Source organism: Saccopteryx bilineata, chromosome 1 (assembly GCF_036850765.1).
Source record: "Saccopteryx bilineata isolate mSacBil1 chromosome 1, mSacBil1_pri_phased_curated, whole genome shotgun sequence".
Taxonomy (NCBI): Eukaryota; Metazoa; Chordata; class Mammalia; order Chiroptera; family Emballonuridae; genus Saccopteryx; species Saccopteryx bilineata.
This window is the reverse complement of record NC_089490.1, coordinates 22,381,027-22,398,523: the sequence shown is the minus strand read 5'-3', so window position 1 is coordinate 22,398,523 and position 17,497 is coordinate 22,381,027. Positions and strand designations below refer to the sequence as shown.

At 35.3% G+C, this 17,497-nt stretch overlaps 1 protein-coding gene across 10 annotated transcripts in view; it reads left to right on the top strand.

The window, feature by feature from the left end:
* The window catches only part of SUPT3H (SPT3 homolog, SAGA and STAGA complex component), a 454,300-nt gene that overhangs the window by 309,465 nt on the left and 127,338 nt on the right, over window positions 1–17,497 (top strand). The window lies entirely within an intron of this gene.

The window sequence follows — 17,497 nt, the reverse complement described above, 5'->3', positions numbered from 1 at the left end:
ATTGATTTTATTTGAATGCCTTCCAAAATACGAGGCATTATTCTTATCATTCTTCTTATTATTCTCTTACATCAAAAAAAAAATCTCCATTTTCTCCTTCACTTTCAATTAGGCAAGAGAGGTAATTTCAGAACTCCAAAAGATTGTGTTAAGTACTTACTTTATCATAGTCTCTATGCATGCTAAGAATATAATTATTTCATGTTAGATTTTGGAGGAATTCCAACAGACATACATGGTTTATAAACTTTAGCAGCCTTCTTTAAAGAATTAGTATGCTTAGATCATGAACTGTGATCTAAAGGCAGTGTTCTTTTTAGGTATCAGTTACCTTAGAAATGTGTGGTTATCTTGGTTTGGGGCAACTGCAAATGATTTTAGTTCAACTTTGCCTTGGGCCAAAAACATGCTAAGTTGTCCAATGCAGATGATAAACATATATTTCTGATATCATTATGGCCTAAACAGGATATGATTGTTTAGTGGCATGGTTTCACTTATGACAGAGAGCAAAAGTTATTTATGCTTTATTTTTAAAACATTTTTAAGTTATATAAATGGGCATGAAGAAAGATTCATTAAGGAAGGACTCTATGCAAAACATTAGTAAAATTGAACAAGTAGCATTTCAATTTTGATGGTCAAATCTTTGTCAATTAAGCCCGTTGCCCAGAAGTGCATTCCACAATCAAGGAGAAGAGGAGAAGTGGAGCGTGATGTAACACTAAGCTCATAATAGCAGGCGGCTACTGTGGGCCCGGAACAGTGGTGCGTCAGGAAGGTACAAGCTCAAGTCAGTCCCGTGTCCGAAATGCAGGGTCGGAACAGCGTGGGCATTTCTGCAGTTTATATACCTCTTCCCCGTAGTGTGACATATATTACTCAGTGTGACCAGGATAATAAAATATCAATAGTTGATAAAAAATAGTCACAATGAATATCAGCTTCATCTATATAATAAAAATTAGATGGGTAGTTGCTCTAAGCTTTCCATCCTAACTAAAGTCTTCACTAACCAAGATAAAAAAGAGTAGTTTTGAGATTCTACTCTTCCAAATAACACAGTCGAACTCAATAAAAAGTGCTGAACTTGTAGACATAACTATAGACAGTAGAAAGTGGAACCATTAAGAGCATAGACCTTGCCTGCTTCTAATTTGACAGGTTATAGTTTCAAGCGTAAACCACAACTGTGGCAGTCCATATGAAACCACTTTGGACTCACAGACTGCAATCTCTTGCTTTTAAAGTGCAGTAGAGTAATCAGTCCTGGCATCACTCAGTGATTTAATTTTCCTCTAAGCATCACTTACGGTTGCAGAAATTTTGTTTACCACCTTCTCTCCTAGAATGTATGAAAATGGTAGAGACCTACCAGCAAAGCTTATTATTGTTTTTCTTTATTTCTTTTTTCACTTAAGTGTAATTTAGAAGAGAAAAAAATTTTTATAGACAGAAAACCTCACTTGAGACTCTAGCTTTTTCTCAAAACATTAAGCAAGTATACAAAAAACTGAATTCTTTCCTATTTTTTTTGTAGCTGATTTCTCTGTGTGCCTGGTTTTGTATTCCACTTATTATTTATTTCATTAATATTAAGTGTTATGTGATTTTAAATATAAAAATGTCTTATAACCACTTCTTCTTGCTAGTCCATCATCATGATAGTTAACTAACTCCTAACTCTGTTTCTTTTTCTCCAGCATCAAATTGTTAACACTTGGGTATATGTGTGGTAGAGAGCTGTGATCCCCAGTCTCTGAAGATCCCTTGTAAATGATAAATAAAGAGGAAATGAGATTCCAGATTGCTTTAGTGTATTTGAGAGGCTGGACAAGAGGAGCAGGGAAATGGTAGGCATAGTAAATAATACAAATAGTACCAGTAAATACGGCTCCCTTCCCGCAGCCTCTCAACCCCACACGGGATGGCACACAGGTGTGTGTTACTGCTGCTTACATTCTGAAGTGTTAGATCTAATCAACTAAATGTGGGTGTCTCCCAAAGGCCAAGAAAGAGGCACTAAAAGCTGGAATTTCTTTTTTTTTTTTTTAAGGTTTTATTTATTGATTTTACAGAGGGGGTGGAGAGTGAAAAGTATAGTTGTTTCACTTTAGTCGGCCATTGCTTGCTTGCTATATGTGCTTTGACCAGGCAAGCCCAGGGTTTCAAACCGGTGACCTCAGCATTCCAGGTTGATACTCTATCCATTATTTCATTGTTTATGAGGAGTCTTTCTCTCTCGCACAAAGATTCCAAAAATGTACAAAGTTATAGAGCATATTACCTTGCCAGAGCAAAAAAGAAAACCTGAAAGTAATGACAGTGGTTAAACAAACAATCCTAATTAATTGAAAGTTTAAAAAGAACAAACCATAGAAACAACTAATGGACCAATAACAAATAAATACCACAGGCTGTTTAGATGACAATAATGAGAATAGTACATATACAATTCAATAAATATGGACAGAGCTTTATTTAGGAGAGGCAACTTTTTAGCTTTTGAGCTTTTCATTAATAAATTGGGAAAATGAAAATAACCATTCAACTAAACTTAGGTATTTTACATCCAAATTAAAATAAAATATAAAAATAAACTCATAAATTAAGTAAGAAAACAAATCATCAAATTTACCAATTTAAGAAAGTCTTTGCAAAAGTTAGGACTAAGGTGGAATGGATTTCGGACAAGTCTAAATAACAAAAACTAAAAGAAAGGAGACTGCCAAACACTAGCAACGAGTCAGGATACAGCCTTGGACCGAGAAATCAGTTCGCATAGAAGTCTCTAATAAGATGTTGTACATTTCGATGGAATGGGCGTTTTTCTGAGACGATATAAAGGATTAATTTTACTCAATAGGAAGTAGGAAACCTGGCTACATCAGTAAATGCTGAATGTTTCTAACGCGTCATATCCTTAAAGTTTCTGAATCCAAACCAGTTTAAATATTCATAAAACTGTTAAATATTATGCTATATAAACCATTTCAGAGCATAGAAAAACAGGAAAACTCATTACATTTTACAAAGTAATGTAATATAATCTTGCTTATGAATATCAATGCAGCAATAGTAAAATATTAGCAATGTTAATTGGTCATGTATATAGTGAGTGGTGTACCAGGACCAGATAAGATGTTTTTTCATGAGTTTAAGTATACTTCAATATTAGAAAATATATTACTGTTATATATGAGACCCTAGGTCAGAGGAGAATATCTATGATTTAATAGATAATTAAAAGACATTTGACAAAATTCACTTCCTATTGTTTTTAGAAATTTTCAATAAACAAGAATATACATATAAGTACCTCCATATTGTGATAAAGAATTTCTCATTCTAATGAACAGACATCATTGTAGTTTTAAAAATAGTAACAGTTTCATAAAATGCTAGAATGCCCACTGTTACCACTTTAATTTGCCTGAGTTCAAGTTGCACTAGCCAATAAAATAAAAGCTATTAGCCCTGGCCGGTTGGCTCAGTGGTAGAGCATTGGCCTGGCGTGCAGGAGTCCCGGGTTCGATTCCTGGCCAGGGCACACAGGAGAAGCGCCCATCTGCTTCTCCACCCCTCCCCCTCTCCTTCCTCTCTGTCTCTTTCTTCCCCTCCCGCACCCAAGGCTCCATTGGAGCAAAGTTGGCCCGGGCGCTGAGGATGGCTCCATGGCCTCTGCCTCGGGTGCTAGAATGGCTCTGGTTGTAACAGAGTGACGCCCCAGAGGGGCAGAGCATTGCCCCCTGGTGGGCATGCCAGGTGGATCCCAGTTGGGTGCATGCGGGAGTCTGTCTGACTGCCTCCCCATTTCCAGCTTCAGAAAAATAAAAATAAATAAAAAATAAAAAGGTGTAGCTATTGGTAGGAGACAAAAATTACCATCATGTACAGATAAATGTATTTTATTAGGTAGAGAAACAAACTAAAATTTTTTAGAACCAATTAGTCTTTATTAAATCATATAGATGCTAAAAAAGCAGTAGTATCCCTCATAGTTCAGCAATAGTAAATAAAAATAAAGAGAAAGACAATTCAGTCAAATTAATACAAGAAAACATTTATTTGGAGGTAAACTTTATACTAATAAGAAATGTAAGATAAATATAGAAATACTATTTAATAATGTACTGAGTATGAGGAGTATATATATGAAAGAACATTACATTCCTGGATGCAGAGACCGAATAGTGTAAATGTCTCAATTTCCAAAATAACTTATTAGTTTAATGTAATTTTAACAAAAATATCAGCAGGATTAAAATAAACTAGAAAATGATGTTAGAATTTATTTGAAATTATAGAAAGATAAGGATAAACAAGAAATTTTTATTAACAAGGAGTGGAGCCTGACCAGGCGGTGGCGCAGCGGATAGAGCGTCGGACTGGGATGCGGAAGGACCCAGGTTCGAGACCCCGAGGTCGCCAGCTTGAGTGCGGGCTCATCTGGTTTGAGCGAGGCTCACCAGCTTGGACCCAAGGTCGCTGGCTCCAGCAAGGGGTTGCTCAGCCTGCTGAAGGCCCGCGGTCAAGGCACATGTGAGAAAGCAATCAATGAACAACTAAGGTGTTGCAACGCGCAATGAAAAACTAATGATTGATGCTTCTCATCTCTCTCTGTTACTGTCTATCTGTCCCTGTCTATCCCTCTCTCTGACTCACTCTCTGTCTCTGTAAAAAATAAATAAATAAATAAATAAAATTAAAAAAAAAAAACAAGGAGTGGAGGGCAGAGTTCAATTTATGCTACCAGGTATAACAACATTACATAAAACTACTAACATCAAAATAGTGTGGTACTGGTGTAAAATTCAACAAGCATAGCAATGAATACAATAAATGAAATAAGCGTAGAGAAGAATTTAGTTATAATAAAGGTAAAGTTAGGGATTGGTGGGAGAAAGATACCAAATAGTTAGATAACTATTTGGAAAAGGAAAAAAATAAACATTGCTCCTAGCCTTATACTTATATAAAAACAAATTCCAGGTAGATAAAAGAATTAGGTATAAAAAGTGATACCCTTTACAAAGCAGAAATAAACACAGGTACATAGTCAGTTTGAGGATGTAGAAGGCTTGTCTAGGCTTTCTTTTCTTAAAAAGCTTTTCAAGAAATACTACTCAAGATATTAACAGGTGTGCTGTGGGCAGGGGCTGAGGGACAGTATCTGTTTTTAAATAGATCTGTGACATCCTAAATCAAGAAACTTAAGAAGTTCTTTTAGGACTTTTGAGAGGCTTGTAAGTGTTAATATATATATTGTGAATTTCTCAAGAGGAAATGGAATCTATTCAAATTTTCTGAAAGGATACTTACTCAGAGCCCAGTTTGGGGGAAAGAAATCACAAAGGAGAGGCTTAATTTTGATCACATAAAAATTACATAATTTCTCCAAATCAGTAAAAAAAAAAAAAAAATTAAAAAGCAAACAAATGTAAAATATGACAATATTAATATCTTATTTAGACCTTTTAGTCAATTTGAAAATAACATTTCAGTAGAAAAATTAGCAAGGGATATAAATGGACAAATCACAGAAGGAGAAATAAAAATAATCTACAGAATATTTGCTTACCTATAATGAACCAATGCCATTTTTGTTTACAGAATGGTCAAGAATAAGGTGGGATTGTATACACTTTTAACTTTTCGTGGAAATAAAGATTGATAAAAAGCAGAAAATATTTAAAAATACCAATTAGAAACATTAAAAGCATTCATATACTTCAGCCAAGTAAACCCACATTTGGTAATTTTTCTTTCAGAATATAATCAGAAATTTTGTTCATATGCACATTTGTGTGGACAAGGCTGTTCATCACAGTGTTATTTATAATAGTGGAAATAGGACGAGAGGACCCTATTTACCCAATATTAAAGGGTTGTATACATTCCTGCACACATAGAAGTTTAGACTGGAGGGAACTATACCAACATGGTAAATAATAGTGGTTGTCATTAGATGATGAGACTACAGATGAATTGAATATCTAGATTCATGCTGTTTTGACTTTACATATTTATCATTTACATTATGTTTTTCTTGGTCCTCAATTGATTTTCTTTGTTTCTTTTTTTAAGTTTGTCTTAATTATTTATGATTTTTAAAATTAATTTCTTTTCCAATTACAGTTGACATACAATATTTTGTTAGTTTAAGGTGTACAATATGGTGATCAGACAGTTATATACCATACGAAGTCAACAATTTCCCTTTTCATTTTATTCTTTTTTTTCCTATCAGAAGCATTTAGTTTATATGTAGTGCTGCAGAATATGCTTTATGAAGCAAAGTAAGTAGACTCGCATTATACAATTAAGGAGTAGAAGATTTTAGTCCTGCACAGTGTCAACAGATTGTATTCAGAGCTATTATAATGATGTAAGATGTTTAAAATAATTAACCTTTTATATGATGTTTTTTTTTTTTTTTTTTTTTCTCTTTTTTTTTTTTTTTTTTTTTTTTTTTTTTTCATTTTTCTGAAGCTGGAAACGGGGAGAGACAGTCAGACAGACTCCCGCATGCGCCCGACCGGGATCCACCCGGCACGCCCACCAGGGGCGACGCTCTGCCCACCAGGGGGCGGTGCTCTGCCCATCCTGGGCGTCGCCATGTCGCGACCAGAGCCACTCCAGCGCCTGAGGCAGAGGCCACAGAGCCATCCCCAGCGCCCGGGCCATCTTTGCTCCAATGGAGCCTTGGCTGCGGGAGGGGAAGAGAGAGACAGAGAGGAAAGCGCGGCGGAGGGGTGGAGAAGCAAATGGGCGCTTCTCCCGTGTGCCCTGGCCGGGAATCGAACCCGGGTCCTCCGCACGCTAGGCCGACGCTCTACCGCTGAGCCAACCGGCCAGGGCCTATGTGATGTTTTTGATTGCCCAATTAATTGCAATTGAATTAAACAATTAGAGAAATGTCTAAGTTCTGGTGCATAACCAGAAGTAGATTTGGCTCACAAAGGGTTTGATATTGAGGTTCATTGGATTTGTAGCTTTATTTCCCTATAATTCTCTTTCCTACCATTTTCTGGGGTTTTTGGCTTAATCTTTATACTGACTAAATTTGTAGCAGCACTCATGCTATAGAAGTTCTTGGTCTTGACAGAGAGAATGCCTTTATCCCAAGATTTTATTCTGAAAGTGCTTAGACCACAAGATCTCCCCAAACTCCTGCCGCCCACAATAGCTAGTAATATGATGTGTTCTGATGGTCTTAGCCTAAATCATATGCTCTGTCCCTAAAGCTGAAGGGTGTAGTCAGCTGCCTCTCACAAAACCATGGACCGCTGGTGCTTCAGGAAGAAGGAATGGATTTTGGAAAGGCAGCCATGAAGGTCCTTACATAGAGAGGATCTATCTTTACATTATGACAGTAAGAATTAACAGAGTAGTATTGTAACTTTGAGTCTGCTCAGATATCTAGGAAGTTTTCCCTAAGAGACAGCATGGTAGAAGAAATGACAGTCATTTTCTTTGGATTCAAGCAGTCATTAACCCATCTGTCCTTCCACTCTTTTAATTGTTCAGTATTTACTTACTGAGAGTATTGTCAGTCAGTCAGTAGACTGGGTCCTGAGGTTATGACAAAAAAAAAAAAAAAGAAATACAATTTCTGACTCACATGTGATCTATAGTAATAACTGGCAAACCAAAAGATAACCACGGGATCAATGAATAGTTGCTATTCCTCTTATTTCTGTATCTGATCTTGAACTGAGAATCTTTCCAGGAGATTATTGGTTGTTTGCTGGAACCACATATTTTCTACTTCACTTGCTATTTTATTTGAAATTTATTTCTTCTGAAGCGAAGCATACTACTTCTTTAAGAAAATTTTATGATTAACTTTACTTGGGGCCACAGAATTAGTTTCATGGTGGTTCGCTGAAGAGAATGCAAAGTAAAATAGAACAGAATTAGGGTACATTTTACAACATGAAATAGTGTAATGTGTAGGGGTTGGTTTCTGAAAGAGAGTCATTGAGAAAATATATTGCTATTTCTTTTTATTCCTTTGAAGGTAATTTTTGTTCAGATGATTTAAAAATACTCAAATAATTCTTCAGGGAATATTAGTATAAATCCCTCCACAAAAAAATCTTGGTATTTCTAGCTACACAGAGCAGAATTTATGTAATTTGGTATGTGTTTTTTTTGTCCTTGAAATTGCAGAACAGAGAGTATTACATGACTTTAGAGAACCCAAAGGTAGATGTAATGTGTAGCAATGAAACTGATTTCCATTGTGACTTTATACACTCCATCAAATTACCTTTTATCTACACTGTAGCTGTCTTCTGATTATTTAATGGTGAACATGTGTATATTCCTTTTTGTGAAAACTTGTCTAAACTCAGGAAAGATGTCTTCTGGAAAAGATATTTTTCAATTAATGACATGAAAAGTAAGTTACAGATCTTACAAAAATAGAGCATCTCTTACTCTTGCCCAGGTCCTTGTCATTCTGTAGCTTAATATGTCCTATTTGATGGATGGTGCTTAAGGGATTCTTTTAGATTTTTCTTAATGATGTGAACTGGGGGCCCCACCTCAGGGGAGAGTCAGACTTTGGCTTTAGTTAGACCTCCCCACATACCAGTTGTGAAACTAAGAGTGATTGGGATTTTCGGCTGCTTTTTTTTTTTAATCTTTCTCTAACTTCATAGAAGTTTAATCTTTTGGGTTATGCTTTTCTGTAGAAAAATTTTAGAGCAAGGTAAGTCAAATAAGTACCATTTTCGTGAAAATTTTTTTTGTATCATTCCCATTTTGTCTTCTACCTTCAGACCTATTTAGACTTTTTTAATATTAGTCTCTGGGTAAAATTGAAATGATTTCTTTTTCCTTTCCTTTCACTAGGCTGCTGGTCTACTGGGGAGCAAACTACACGGAGACAGCCCCGAAACACTGTGCATAGTAGTCAGATTTTCCCTAGCCCAAGTCAGAAATTTTTATTTGATGTCTACAAGTTTCTTTTGTTAAAGGGACAGAATATTTTAAATCAGGACTAGGTTAGAAGATATGGAAACAGTGCTTGCCTTTCATTTCCACCTTCCTCCCATCAAGGAGTGTCACCTTTAGGCAGGCAGAGAAACATTTCTTGGGGTGAAGGCATAAAGGGCAGTACAAGCTAAGCATTGGTCTGCTCGTGGTGACGCATGTGCACAGGCCCTGCTGGGCTGCTGCTGTGTTTAGTCTCGCCCAAATGGATATTTGACTACCATACCTGATTATACTGTTCAATTAAGTTTTTTATAGAATCAATATTTTCTTTCTCCAATAATTCTAATTTGTTCTTTTTAAAATGAAATCTTTCTCTTTTCAAAGATACATTTCAAGGGTTTTCTTAGAGATCAGTATACCAACTTGTTTATAAAACACCTTGGCAGAGAAGAGTTTTAAAATATCATCGAATTTAAGAACACCACAAGATTTACCACTAATTTACATTTAATGTTTATAGTTCTCAAATTGTGGTGGTTGTAATAACCAAAATATTTTTGCCCAGAATATTTTGTGGATTATATTTCCCTATTCTTTCTCCTTCATCTACATTCCCCACAGTAGGTGGGCAGATTGTTGTTACATAGTCTGGCTTTTATTTATCTTGATTGGTCTAATCTCAATAAGTTAGTACTTCCAAATATGAAAATAAATGTATTCTGTAGCAAGATTTCTGTCTTTGTCATGCTCTTGTTGCTTTAGAGGCATTAACAGATCGTTGCTTGTTTGGTATAGATAATTTCCCTCTGTCCCTTTGTTTGCTTCCATGCTAGGGAGCTGCCTTTTAGCTCAGCTCTTACTGCTGCTACTGCTTAATAGGAAGTCATGCAAAACAACTTGTTCAATGCAATTAGACTTATTCCTAGGTCACTATATTTTTCATGTCGAAATAGGAATTCTAGATTAAGCTCTAATACTTAGGATCAGTGTAACCCATTGTGTTTGTATGTCTGTTGGGAGCTAGCCTTTTTATTAGCATTGGTCCAAGCTTCTGCTTTTCATGACTACATTTTCTACAAAAGAGCCTCAACTCCTTAGCATGGCATTTATGTACCTTTTATAATCTGGCCCAACCAGCTTTTTTACCCTCATCTTCCATCATTCCTCCTCCCTGCCTTCTCCCGTATTTCCTTTCAAAAACATGCATACACACGCACCCGTGCACACACACACAGACACACGCACCCGTGCACACACACACAGACACACGCACACGTGCTATGTAGGAAGCTGCCTTATACTTGTAGTTCCCTAACTAGGATTCGCTTTTCTTCCCTTCCCTGAGCCTCTTCCATTGGGCAATATCTCAATTGAAATATTTTATAGTATATGATAAATTATAACTAATTGTGCTTACTTAGTTTAACTTACTAAATTAGCTCCTGAGAGCATGGACTTACTTTATTTACTTTCATATCCTCTGTACCTAACACAGGTCCTTGAACGTTATAAACTTACATCAAATATTTGTCCAAATAAGGTGAATAAAATAAGTATAATTTTATAGCTGATATATGTGAATTACTTTTTACTCTTTAAATGACTTGAATTATTTTATTTTATTTTATTTTTTTGCTTAAAGAATGCAGTTTCCAGGTATATAAAATTAGCAATTTCTTCTGACTCATTGAAAATAAAAAAAGGATATTATAATTAGTTATGTACCTTGATGAGCTTTTGTGTCAGGAGTTCTTAAACAAATCTTTTAGAGATGCTTGCCACTTGCTAATGGTTTTCATTGCTTGAGTAACTTCCTGTTCAAATTATAGTCATGGCTTTCCACAGTTCTAGTTATAGAAGTTCTTCTAACCACACTGCTTCAGTACTGACCGGCAGAGTCCCACATTTGTCTGCAAGATGGTCCTAAGCATCCATTCCAGTTTCAAATGGACCAGTGCCATCTGTGACTATTGGTTCATTCTCTTTAGTTTGCCAATTCAGACTATTTGGTAATAAATTAATATTATCTCTTTTTCTCATGTGTTTACTATTATAAGGCTTTATAGTTTTGGCTCTTCAACTAGTAATGTGCTTATTCAACTCTCAGATCCATTGTATACCTCTCTGGACAATTTGTTGGCTGATGTATAAAATAGTGTGAAGTTGCAGGTGCCTTAAGTTACTACTGAGCTTTCTGTGGCGTGGAAATTTTGCACCTGCAGTCATTCTATTTCATACAGAAGGATGCTGTTGTTACACTCAGGCCTTCTAACAAAAAGGAATAATTCACCAGATTCACAGAAGTTGTTTTTTATTTATCTGCCTCATGTACTGTATTTTATAAGATTATGGGATTGAATTAATATTTAAAGGTAAATTACATTCATCATTAATTGTTCTAGTCACTAGAATGGTTCTTATATTCATGTACAAAGGATGGTGTTTTCCCATACTTACACAATTAACATCATAGCCTTGTAATAAACTTTTTATTTTATTTTTTATTTTAATAAATTTTTATTAATGGTAATGGGATGACATTAATAAATCAGGGTACATACATTCAAAGAAAACATGTCTAGGTTATTTTGTCATTAAATTATGTTGCGTACCCCTCGCCCAAAGTCAGATTGTCCTCCGCCACCCTCTATCTAGTTCTCTGTGCCCCTCCCCCTCCCCCTAACTCTCTCCCTCCCTCCCTCCCATGTCCTCCCTCCCCCCACCCCTGGTAACCACCACACTCTTGTCCATGTCTCTTAGTCTCATTTTTATGTTCCACCAATGTATGGAATCATGTAGTTCTTGTTTTTTTCTGATTTACTTATTTCACTCCTTATAATATTATCAAGATCCCACCATTTTGTTGTAAATGATCTGATGTCATCATTTCTTATGGCTGAGTAGTATTCCATAGTGTATATGTGCCACATCTTCTTTATCCAGTCTTCTATTGAAGGGCTTTTTGGTTGTTTCCATGTCTTGGCCACTGTGAACAGTGCTGCAATGAACATGGGGCTACATGTGTCTTCACGTATCAATGTTTCTGAGGTTTTGGGGTATATACCCAGTAGAGGGATTGCTGGGTCATAAGGTAGTTCTATTTGCAGTTTTTTGAGGAACCACCATACTTTCCTCCATAATGGTTGTACTACTTTACAGTCCCACCAACAGTGAATGAGGGTTCCTTTTTCTCCACAGCCTCTCCAACATTTGCTATTACCCGTCTTGTCGATAATAGCTAATCTAACAGGGGTGAGGTGGTATCTCATTGTAGTTTTGATTTGCATTTCTCTAATAACTAATGAAGCTGAGCATCTTTTCATATATCTGTTGGCCATTTGTATCTCTTCCTGGGAGAAGTGTCTGTTCATGTCCTCTTCCCATTTTTTTATGGGATTGTTTGTTTGTTTGTTGTTGAGTTTTATGAGTTCTTTGTAAATTTTGGATATTAGGCCCTTATCTGAGCTGTTGTTTGTAAATATCATTTCCCATTTAGTTGGCTGTCTGTTTATTTTTATATCAGTTTCTCTTGCTGAGCAAAAACTTTTTATTCTGATGTAGTCCCATTCATTTATCTTTGCCTTCACTTCTCTTGCCATTGGAGTCAAGTTCATAAAATGTTCTTTAAAACCCAGGTCCATGATTTTAGTACCTATGTCTTCTTCTATGTACTTTATTGTTTCAGGTCTTATATTTAGGTCTTATATTTAGATCCATTTTGAATTAATTTTAGTACACGGGGACAGGCTATAGTCGAGTTTCATTCTTTTGCATGTGGCTTTCCAGTTTTCCCAACACCATTTGTTGAAGAGGCTTTCTTTTCTCCATTGTATGTTGTTGGCCCCTTTATCAAAGATTATTTGACCATATATATGTGGTTTTATTTCTGGGCTTTCTATTCTGTTCCATTGGTCTGAGTGTCTATTTTTCTGCCAATACCATGCTGTTTTGATTATGGTGGCCCTATAATATAGTTTAAAGTCAGGTATTGTAATGCCCCCAGCTTCATTCTTTTTCCTTAGGATTGTTTTGGCTATTCGGGGTTTTTTATAGTTCCATATAAATCTGATGATTTTTTGTTCCATTTCTTTAAAAAATGTCATAGGGATTTTGATGGGAATTGCATTAAATTTGTATATTGCTTTGGGTAATATGGCCATTTTGATTATATTTATTCTTCCTATCCAAGAACAAGGAATATTTTTCCATCTCATTGTATCTTTTTCGATTTCCCTTAACAATGCTTTGTAATTTTCATTATATAGGTCCTTTACATTCTTTGTTATGTTTATTCCTAGGTATTTTATTTTTTTTGTTGCAATCATGAAGGGGATTATTTTTTTGAGTTCGTTTTCTAATATTTCATTGTTGGCATATAGAAAGGCTATGGACTTTTGTATGTTAATTTTGTATCCTGCGACCTTACTGTATTGGTTTATTGTTTCTAATAATCTTTTTGTGGAGTCCTTCGGGTTTTCGATGTATAGGATCATATCATCAGCAAAAAGTGATACCTTTACTTCTTCTTTTCCGATATGGATGCCTTTTATTTCTTTGTCTTGTCTGATTGCTCTGGCCAGAACTTCTAGCACCACGTTAAATAAGAGTGGAGAGAGTGGACAACCCTGTCTTGTTCCTGATTTAAGGTAGAAAGTCCTCAGTTTTATGCCGTTTAATATGATGTTGGCTGATGGTTTATCATATATGGCCTTTATCATGTTGAGATATTTTCCTTCTATACCCATTTTGTTGAGAGTGTTAAACATAAAATTGTGTTGTATTTTATCAAAAGCCTTTTCTGCATCTATTGATAAGATCATGTGGTTTTTGTTCTTTGTTTTGTTGATATGGTGTATTACGTTAACCGTTTTGCGTATGTTGAACCATCCTTGAGATTCTGGGATGAATCCCACTTGATCATGATGTATTATTTTTTTAATATGTTGTTGTATTCGGTTTCCAGTATTTTGTTTAGTATTTTAGCATCTGTATTCATTAGAGATATTGGTCGGTAGTTTTCTTTCTTTGTGCCATCCTTGCCAGGTTTTGGTATGAGGGTTATGTTGGCCTCATAAAATGTGTTTGGAAGTATTGCTTCTTCTTCAATTTTTTGGAAGACTTTGAGTAGAATAGGAACCAAGTCTTCTTTGAATGTTTGATAGAATTCACTAGTATAACCGTCTGGGCCTGGACTTTTATTTTTGGGGAGGTTTTTAATAGTTTTTTCTATTTCCTCCCTGCTGATTGGTCTGTTTAGGCTTTCTGCTTCTTCATGACTCAGTCTAGGAAGGTTGTATTGTTCTAGGAATTTATCCATTTCTTCTAGATTGTTGTATTTGGTGGCATATAATTTTTCATAGTATTCTACAATAATTCTTTGTATATCTATGATGTCTGTGGTGATCTCTCCTCTTTCATTTTGGATTTTATTTATTTGAGTCCTGTGCCTTTTTTCCTTGGTGAGTCTTGCCAAGGGTTTGTCAATTTTGTTGATCTTTTCAAAGAACCAGCTCCTTGTTTTATTGATTTTTTCTATAGTTTTTCTGTTCTCTGTTTCATTTATTTCTGCTCTGATTTTTATTATCTCCTTTCTTCGGCTGGTTTTGGGTTGTCTTTGTTCTTCTTTTTCTAGTTCCTTAAGGTGTGAAGTTAAGTGGTTTACTTCGGTTCTCTCTTGTTTGTTCATATAGGCCTGAAGTGATATGAACTTTCCTCTTATTACTGCTTTTGCTGCATCCCAGAGATTCTGATATGTCGTATTTTCATTTTCATTTGTCTGTATATATCTTTTGATCTCTGCGCTTATTTCTTCTTTGACCCATTCATTTTTTAGAAGTATGTTGTTTAGTTTCCACATTTTTGTGGGTTTTTCCCCCTCTTTTTTGCAGTTGAATTCTAGTTTCAAGGCTTTATGATCAGAAAATATGCTTGGTACAATTTCAATTTTTCTAAATTTGCTGATATTGTCTTTGTGGCCCAACATATGGTCAATTCTTGAGAATGTTCCGTGTACACTAGAGAAAAATGTGTACTCTGTCGCTTTGGGATGAAGTGTCCTGTAGATGTCTATCATATCCAGGTGTTCTAGTGTTTCGTTTAAGGCCACTATATCTTTATTGATTCTCTGTTTGGATGACCGATCTAGAGCCGTCAGCGGTGTACTGAGGTCTCCAAGTATGATTGTATTTTTGTTAGTTTTTGTTTTAAGGTCAATAAGTAGCTGTCTTATATATTTTGGTGCTCCTTGGTTTGGCGCATATATATTAAGGATTGTTATGTCTTCTTGATTCAACTTCCCCTTAATCATTATGAAATGACCATTTTTGTCTCTGAGTACTTTTTCTGTCTTGTAGTCAGCATTATTAGATATGAGTATTGCTACGCCTGCTTTTTTTTTGGGGTGTTATTTGCTTGGAGTATTGTTTTCCAGCCTTTCACTTTGAATTTGTTTTTATCCTTGTTGCTTAGATGTGTTTCTTGTAGGCAGCATATAGTTGAATTTTCTTTTTTAATCCATTCTGCTACTCTGTTTCTTTTTATTGGTAAGTTTAATCCATTTACATTTAGTGTAATTATTGACACTTGTGGGTTCCCTACTGCCATTTTATAAATTGCTTTCTGTTAGTTTTGTATCTAGTTTGATTCTTCTCTTTTGTTTTTCTATCATTTGTTTTTGTTTGTTTGTGTTCCATACTTCTTTCCTCTGTTGCTACCTTTTTTAAGTCAAGTGTTTTTGTGGTGGTTTTTTCAAGGGTGGTTACCATTAAGTAATGAAAAGGGTACCTACCATATTCATTGTAGTACCCTATCTTATAAGTATTTCTGCACTTCATCGTCCTTTGCTACTGTTAATCTCCATCCTCTCCCCCCTTTTTTTCCTTTGTTGTCACAGTTTAAGTTTGGTTTTATTGTGTTCTTGGTAGAGCTGTTACTTGTGGTGTTGTTTTCTTTTGTTCTTTGAATCTGGTTGGAAAACCCCCTTTAGTATTTCCTGGAGTGGGGGCTTTCTGTTGATAAATTCTCTCATCTTTTCTGTATTTGTGAATGTTTTTATATCTCCTTCATACTTGAAGGATAGCTTTGATGGGTATAGTATTCTTGGCTGAAAGTTCCTCTCTTTCAGGGCTTTAAATATTGGGGTCCACTCTCTTCTAGCTTGTAGAGTTTCTGCTGAGAAATCTGATGATAATCTAATAGGCCTTCCTTTATATGTTGTACTCTTCTTTTCCCTGGATGCCTTGAGAATTTTTTCTTTGTCATTGGTTTGTGTCATCTTTATTATGATGTGCCTTGGAGTGGGTTTGTTGGGGTTAAGAAAACTCGGTGTTCTGTTTGCTTCTTGAATTTGAGGCTTTAGTTCTTTCCACAGGCTTGGGAAGTTCTCGTCTATTATTTGTTTGAGTATATTCTCCATTCCATTTTCTTTCTCTTCTCCCTCTGATATACCTATTATTCTTATGTTATTCTTTCTGATGGAGTCAGACAATTCCTGTAGGTCTTTCTCATTTTTTATTATTTTTGAGTCTCTTTCTTCTTCTCTCTGTTGTGCCTCAAGTTGTTTGTCTTCTATTTCACTAATCCTATCCTCAATCTGGGCTGTTCTGTTAGCTAAGCTTGTTACCTCATTTTTCAGCTCGTGAATTTAGTTTTTCATTTCTGTTTGATTTGTTTTAATAGTTTCAATTTCCTTGGTAATATATTCTTTGTGTTCATTGAGTTGTTTTCTGATCTCCCTATATTGCCTTTCTGTGTTTTCTTGTATATCTCTGAGTATTTTTAAGATTTCTATTTTAAATTCTGTGTCATTTAGCTCCAAGGCTTCCAATATGTTAAGTCTTTTCTCCATAGATTTTTCCACATCTATTTGTGTTACCTCTCTTTCTTTTGTATCCATAATATTCGATTTCCTCTTTCTTATTGGCATCTGAGGGTGGTCTTGTTGATAGCACTAATTAGAATTAATAAAGAGTAAAAAGTAAAAAAAAAAAAAAAAAAAAGGTAAAACACCCCACAAAAAAAAACAGTAATAATTTATTATTTCCCCCTTTTTTTCTTTCTTCTCTTTCCCTCCTCTCCCCCCCTCAGGGAAATATTGTGCCTATAATGGAGGGCCTGATTTGGGGTAAAGAGTTCAAGGGGCAAAAAAAGAGAGTAGGGACCTACTAAATGGAAAAAAAAAAAAAATAAAGGAAGAAAATTTTAGACAAGCATAAGATGATTTGCTTGTAAGTGATGGTCAACTAAGAGATATAATGAGAGGGATAAGAGGGAACCAGAAAAAAGGACCAAAAAAAGAATAATAAAGAAGAAAAAAATAAAAATAATAAGTAAAAATCTGTTGTATTAAGTGGAGCGAAGACTAAATACAATGGAGACCTTGGGTTGGGAGGACCCAAAATGCCACAAAAATAAACAAACAAGAAAAAAACAAAAACAAAAAAGAAAAATAAAGCCAAAAAAAGCCTTGAGTCCCAAATTAACTAATTTGTTCGTGATTGGGAGGATTAAATGGGAGGAAAGTAAAACGAGAAAAGAAAAAACGAATAGAAAG